General features: G+C 34.5%; 1 long non-coding RNA gene across 1 annotated transcript in view; it reads left to right on the forward strand.

The window, feature by feature from the left end:
- LOC108764457 (uncharacterized) overlaps positions 1-4,022 on the forward strand; it is a 15,208-nt gene extending 11,186 nt beyond the window's left edge. Inside the window, exon 3 of the long non-coding RNA XR_001940281.1 lies at positions 4,013-4,022. This is a non-coding gene — a long non-coding RNA (uncharacterized LOC108764457). The remainder of the gene's footprint in view (positions 1-4,012) is intronic.
- The last annotated feature ends 3,724 nt before the right edge of the window (positions 4,023-7,746 follow it).

Here is a 7,746-nt window from a genome sequence, read left to right on the forward strand (position 1 = left end):
AAGAAAATGAATCAACGATGTACTGAATATTTTCATTTTAACCTACTCTAATAGATTAACAAGCTAATCGGGCTAAATATTGTGTAATGTTTAAATAATAATTTACATAAAAGCAGTATAAAAGTTAGAAGAAGCACATTTTCGTATACCATGCCGTCATATTTACCTTATAAAAACAATACTGTTGCAAGGAAATTCTTGATACTTATGCAACACGTTAAGCACACATTTGTACATAATTCTGTGTCATTAACGCAAGCGCTGCTAATCGGTATCATTGTTAAACAAAACGAGTGGCATATTTCCCCAACTGGCGTATTCCCCCGATTTACCCTATACGATTACATGTCTATGAATATTTAAATATGAAAATAGCTGTATATAAATCGATATTTCTTAAAAGGTGTACATAGTTGTGTAAATACGTGTATATATTTTTATAAATTGTACTCGTATATATTTTTCCCTCTCGATGTGTCATCTTGTCGTGATGAGGAGACTCTACCGATTGACAGTGGCCAAGAGCACATCCAGGGCGCAAACGCCCCATTTTTTATGTATAGCATCCATAGTTAACATAAAGTCTCATAATTTACCATTTTGCGTCAAGAAGATTATTGCGCAGGAATCTAGAGATTCAAACTTACTACACAATAATCTTCTGCGCAAATGCTCAACGCTCGATGCTTGCAGTAATGGCACCTTTAAGGCGATGCTAAAGCCTCCTGTTTTACCCACATTTCCATTCGGTGAAAAATTTCCGAATTGGATTTACGGATTGCAAAGTATTATTACATAAATTAAAGTATGTACAAACAGGACCTCAGCTGTACTGGATTTCGAAAAAATCGAAAAAAAGTTAAAAAATTCACTTACTTTTGGCTCGTACAGCTGTCACCTCAGATATATATTTGCTTGATATAAGAGTTTTAGAGTCCATATCTTGAAAATAAGCGTGCAGCTGAGGTCACATTATTGGAACCAACGATACCGAGTTTGTAGAACTAAGATTGAAAGTCTAGAAAAAAAGTATCGTCACCGAATGGAAAATACGTGTATACAAGTGCTTTGCGAAGACTGGGACTGTCAACCGAAATTCCGTGTAGTAGTAGTTGCGCGGTCTTGCGATAGATGGTGCTGGCATATGTTAGATAAGGACAGATGTATGCGTTTGAGTAAAACAGAACGATATTATATAATATAATGTAAGAAATTAATCAAAGATGTCAGCACTATTGTCGAATTTATTATTATAAAAGTCTGTACTTTCAACCTCGATCAAGCTCGATAATCGGTTTAGCATCCTCTTAAGCAGCGCCATGCTAGTCTAAGCAGCACCACGCAAGCGCGACAGAGAAATCGGCGCGCAGCCATGAGTATTTGAAAACGGTCAAATTTTTTCACTTACTCTAGCAGACATTACACGCAGACATACCGCCGCTGTTGAAAGAAGAATTGCAAATAATTGCAATTGACATAAAATAACGTATTCAAGAATTAGCAAGACAATTAAAAAATGAAAGTATAACTAATGTAAATAATAGAAAAGGAAGCAAAATTCAAGTATCATAACCAGATCTTAAGGTGTCTACCGGTGCAGCGGAATAACGTAATACGGAACGAAAGCAGAATATTGATCATTTCGTATGGATTAAAAATCCATTACGATTGATAAATTCCCAATTAAGCAAGAATACAAAGAAAAAGTATTTGTGTGACATAGATACGAATGACTAATTTTTTTTTATGTAGAGCGATGAAAAAAATTGTGTGTAATGTGCATGAATTGTTACTTTAAAGATGTTTACATTATTTTCATTCGAACGAGAAATTGTCGTTTCACATTGTTGACTGCGCTACAACGAACGATTGCGCAATTATTCTTCCGAACGAGAACGATAAATGGTTGTCGTTTTATAATCATAATAAGAAGGAGCAACTTCCTTTTGTGGTTTACGCCGATTTGGAATGTATGCTGGAGAAAAGGAAGACTAACGATGAAAATATTTCGAATTTCGCCTATCATAAGGTTTTTAGCATAGGATATTACATACGTTGTGTATACGACGAAACTATGTCGATATACAGATCTTATCGTAGTGAAGACTGCATATCATGGTTTATCAAGAAATTGTACGATTTAACACATCGCGTAAAGACGATATTCACTCAGAATGTGTCTATAACGGAGTTTACATCAGACGAGTAGGAAAAATTTCGACAATGCAACTTATTGTCATATCTGTGAAAGACCGTTCAAGGTGGGGGATTTGCGTGTATGTGATCATTGCCACTTAACTGGATGTTACAGAGTTCCCACGCATTCACATTGTAATTTAAGTTATCAAGATTCATATGTTATTCTTGTATTTTTTCATAACTTGTCAGGTTATGACGCACATTTTATCATAAAAGATATTGCTAATAGTTTTGAAGGTAGTATTTGTTACCGTTAATGAAGGAAAAATATTTATCTTTTAGGGTGCTTTTTCATGCTGACGCTCGACGCTTATTTTCAGCGTCAAAACAGGTCATGTGATCAAAATTGATGCTTGGTATTCGTCAATTTTGACTACGTGATGTGTTTTGACGCTGAAAATGAGCGTCGAGCGTCAGCATAAAAAAGCACCCTTACGAAATATGTCAAAGATACATCGAAAGTTACGTGGGGAACGGACAGTGTGAAATTACGATTTGTGGATTCGTTCAAATTTCTCAGTATTAGTCTCAAGAAATTGGTATTGTATCTCGATAAAAGTGAATTGAAAATCACACAATCGGAATTTCTCTTTTAACACTGAGGATTTCGATCTACTTACACGTAAAAGAGTATTTCCATACGAGTACATCGATAACGTTAATAAACTAAATGAAACTAGTTTACCACCGTGCGAATCATTTTATAATTCGTTAACCGGCGAGATCGTTTCCGACGAATATCACGCGACGAATGTTTGGTGATGCTTTTGTATCAAAACTCTCGATAATTACAGCGATTTGTATCTTAAGACGGATGTACTTTTATTGGTAGATGTTTTCAAAAATTTTGGCGATACACGTATATCGAAAATTACGGATTGGATCCAGCGTATTATTAGTCTATCGGGGACGTTATATTGAAATATACCAGTTACAACAATCTTTCTGAAGGCATTGGTCAAAGGAGTATGTTACTCAGATGCAACAAAAGACTAAGTGGAAAACCACAATGCACAACCATGAGATACAGTTAGGCAAATTAGTATTAATCCGCGATAATATGACTCCGTTGAAATGGAGAAGGTGGCACCCAGTTGGACACGGCTCAATTGGACACGAGCCATTCACAGCGTTTAAGACTACAAAGCTCCTAAGCACCGGTCGCTGTGATTGGTGGTGTCTAATCGAGCCGTGATCAATCGGGATCATCCCAAGTGGAGAGTTGGTCGAATTTGTGAAGTTCACCCTAGCTCAGATGGATTGATACGCGTTGTATCCTTAAAAACAACCGGAGGAATTGTTCAGCGTTCATTGTCTAAAATATGTGTATTGCCTATTGATTAACCCTAATTTTTATTGTAAGCCCATTCACGTATTGTCTGACTTAAACTTGATACGTCGATCAATCAATGTAATTCGAATATCGGCATTTATGTTACTTGTTGAAGTTTATACTTCAAGGCGGCCCGAATATACGATTTTCACGCACAATTTAGCGAGCTAGTTACTTGGCTGCGATGCGGCCACTTTAGCCGCATGTTAACGGCTTTAGCAACATTTTTAATTTTTAAGTCGTTGGTAGCACTGTAAGTGAGAGAAGCAGTTCAGTTCATTTTTGTGTGTATCTCGAGCAATAAATCTCAAGTTCGTTATTAAGAAGGGATTGTATATTAAAATCCTTCACACTTAATGTTTCTACTATCATGCGAAAAGGCTTCGAAACTTATGGTCTTTCATCATTTTGTCCTGAAGCAGTACAATACAACGTGCTAAATAAAGAAAATAAGAAATCAAAAATTACTATCGTTCAGAGAAAAAGGTCAATATTGGCCTAGTTTACACAACGACCTGACCTATACCCTGACCTTTACTCCACCTAAGACAGGTCTCAAACGGAGCGTTTACCCCAATATAGACCTATAATATAAAATCCACTAATATAAAATCCATTTCTACACAGCTTATTGCACATTAAAAAACATGAAATAGAGTCATCTATTATAGCGAATTCGGTCGTTTGCACTATACTAGATCAGTGCATACTAAAAGCTGCTTTACATAAAATTAACAAAGTTAAATGTAAAAGTATATAAATATTTTAAACGATTAACTATCTACTAATGATATAGTCACGTTATTTAACAAAATATATGTATAATTTCATTGTTAAAGTTGATTATATTGTATCACTGCATTGAGATATTTTATATAAAGCAGCTTTTAATATGCACTGATCCAATGTAGTGCGAATGATCGAATTCACCATTAGTTTCTTAGTACACTTTACGCCTTTAGGCCATCTGCCTGCGTTTACATGCGTTAAAGCTAGGTAGGTCGTACAGCCTAAAGCCGTAATCACACTACAGGCTCCCGACTCTGACTCCCGACTCCCGACTCAAAGCCGATCAAATAGAGTGATTTCTATTCTCGAGTCGGCAGTCAGAGTCGGCTGCTGCCTTGCTGTGATTGGTAGAATGATAGTCGGGAGTCCGAGTCAGTAGTCGAGTCAGAGTCGAGAGTCTGTAGTGTGATTACGGCTTAAGAGAGGATCTTTTTCTTGAAAAAGATCCCTCACCTAAGCGTTATAAATATTTACACCGTCACGACCTGTCGTGTTTAGGTTAGATTTAAAGTATAGGTGGCGGCCTAAACGTAGGATGTAAACTAGGCCATTATACAATATTAATTTGACTAACCAGAATGGAAACAAAAAAAAACATTTAGATTACTGTGAGGAAAATTCAGACGCTACTGTAATTCAATGTTTCGAAGACACTTAACATGGCGAAAGATGGAAAATTACTATACAGAATGAAGGACTTTATCAGTACTGGATAAACATGAAAACACTATGTGGCATATAAAAAATATATTTCAACTAAGAAAAAGAAATCGTAATTGAAACTATTATTTAAACAATAACAAATCATATTTATGAATACATAAACTTGGTATTACGTTATTGCTTTTCAAATAAAAATTTGTAATGTTCAGTAGTTCTTTTCTTATTAAACGTTAATATTTTTTATGCTTATACATATTTCATTTTATCACTGTGAAATTTAGAATTGGCATATATTTAATATTAGAAATTGGAAGGACTACGAACCAGAGATACAAAACAAAGAAAATATATTTTAAATTATAAAAATAAAATTACAGCAAAACAAACGTTTATTCAAAGATAAAGAAAGACGGGATGACTTTAAAAAAAGCATGTTTACATAAGTGATGAGAAATTGAAAGAAATTTCGCCGAAAAGCAAGCGCTGGATAATCTGTACAGAAATTACGATGTAAATGTTGATCTACACTTGATTTTGCTTCCGAATTACGATATTACCCAAAAAAGTTTGCTTCCTGTTAGTAGCCAAAAGAAAGGCACATAGCGCGTGCGCGCGCACATATGCCGGTAAAAGACAGGGAAATTATACTATGGTTACACAACATACGTATATCTTTTTCATTGACTGTGCAACGATAATTCAACAGAAAAATCTCGATAAATTGCATTTAAAAAAAGAGACAAAAAACGTTTTTTTTTTTCGTTACAATAATTTCTAAATAATAGTTCTTTAAATTTGTTTCACACAAAATCCGCTGTTTAAATCATGAAATATAATTTTCTCGACGTCTTTCCTATAAATTACACATTCACATTTAGGTAGCGTGTGATAGCGTATTAACCCTTTGGCCTACAACCACGAGTGAGACTCGTGGTAAGGAATTTGGTAAGTGAGACTCGTGGTAAGGAGTCTGACTCGTGCTTATTGTTTATGGATCAAATTCCTTACCACGAGTTTCACTCGTAGTTGTAGGCCAAAGGGTTAATGCCTTTTCTCAATGCATTTTGCTATTCGATACACTATTATCATAATCTAAACGTGGCAATTTATAATTTTTTTCTAATGATATTTATTCGTATTCGCTTTGACGATATTAAGCTAACAAAACAATCTCATTCTACCTAAACTTTATAAAAAAATAGACTTTGTCGATCTGTTTCCTTAAACGTATTTCACATACCGTAACCTTGGTAGGCTCATAGATATCTAAATTGCTGATGTCCTTTCCCCCATCACACATTCGTGTCATCTCGCGCCATGTTAAGTGAGAAAGTTCCAACGCATGCGCACTAAAAGTTCCGACGCATGCGCATGTTTATATATATATATATATATAAAACATTATTGTGAAACAATCCAATAATCATAATTAATTTTCTTTAAAATATACCTGTTTTCAGTTAGGAATAAATTTATTGTAGTAATAGATATTAGCAGTCTAGTACAATGTATACATATAATATGTGACTCGTATTCAGAACGCGCTTCTTCAATGCGCATGCGTTGGAACTTTCTCACTTAACATGGCGATTTGTTGACGCATTCTTTCACGTATCAATCTAGATATCTGTGAGTAGGCTGCGGTAGACGCGTACACTTGTACGGGTGTACCTTATAGGGTAAAGTCGCCTATTATAGGATAGATTCCTAATATGAGATAGCGGGGTTTCTGCTAAACTAACAAGCGCATGTGTTTGATTCTATCATAAACTTTTTATTCTTAGCGTGAAACCTGTTTAGTAGAAAATTCATTATTAACCCTTGAACACCACACTGGGTTACGGTAACCCAGTCCGTTTGAAAAAACGCGTGGCGTTTATGAACTGTCAGAATTGTGGAGTGGGAGCAATGGGAGGAAAAAACTTTGCATTGATGCATTAGATCCCGGGATAAAAGCAAAAGAAGACTCCAAGGTTACCGTAAGCCATGTATAGTGAAATCAGGTGGCGAAAATAGTGTGGTGTTCAAGGGTTAAATCATGTGTGTAGTCGTTGCAAAAAAGATTTATGAAATTAAATGTTGTCAAATTTTATTGAGGTTAGTCTTTAAATCTTGTTTTATTATACAAAAATAAATATTTGGGTAATAAAATCTGCATGCAGTGATAGAGTATTCATAGGAAAACACGTGATATAATGATTTGTTTAACTGTAAAGAATAGATTTGGTGATCATGAAACCGCAAAGCATGAAAGTCGTAATATGAGATACTCAGGATATTCCTAGCTAATATAAGAGCATTTAACAATTCAATGTCCCAAAGCATACTATCGAACAAAATGTTAAAAATAACGATTCTATTGTTAAGATTACTCACACACACATACACACATACTCACATACACAAATCGAAAAATTATATAATTATTATATATAACATTACAATTTTTTGTTCCTACTTGTATGTAATATAATAAAAGCGTGTATAAAAAGCTTATCATTATTTTTTCCTTAGTTTCCTGTTATGAGATCCTCACACAAAAAAACTCTTATATCTCATACTAGGAATCCTTTTTTTGAATGATAAAAATCTGCACTTTTAATAAAAAATTTCACATACGACAAAGTATAGCTATTATCGACTACTAACTTTTGGCGATAAAACTTAAATATATTTCCCATAAATTTGACGTAAAACTAATTCAGGTTATAAATTAAATAAATTACAAGCCTTTAAAAAAAGATATCTCATAATAGGCGATT

Source organism: Trachymyrmex cornetzi, unplaced genomic scaffold, assembly GCF_001594075.2.
Source record: "Trachymyrmex cornetzi isolate Tcor2-1 unplaced genomic scaffold, Tcor1.1 scaffold424, whole genome shotgun sequence".
In the NCBI taxonomy this organism is placed as follows: Eukaryota; Metazoa; Arthropoda; class Insecta; order Hymenoptera; family Formicidae; genus Trachymyrmex; species Trachymyrmex cornetzi.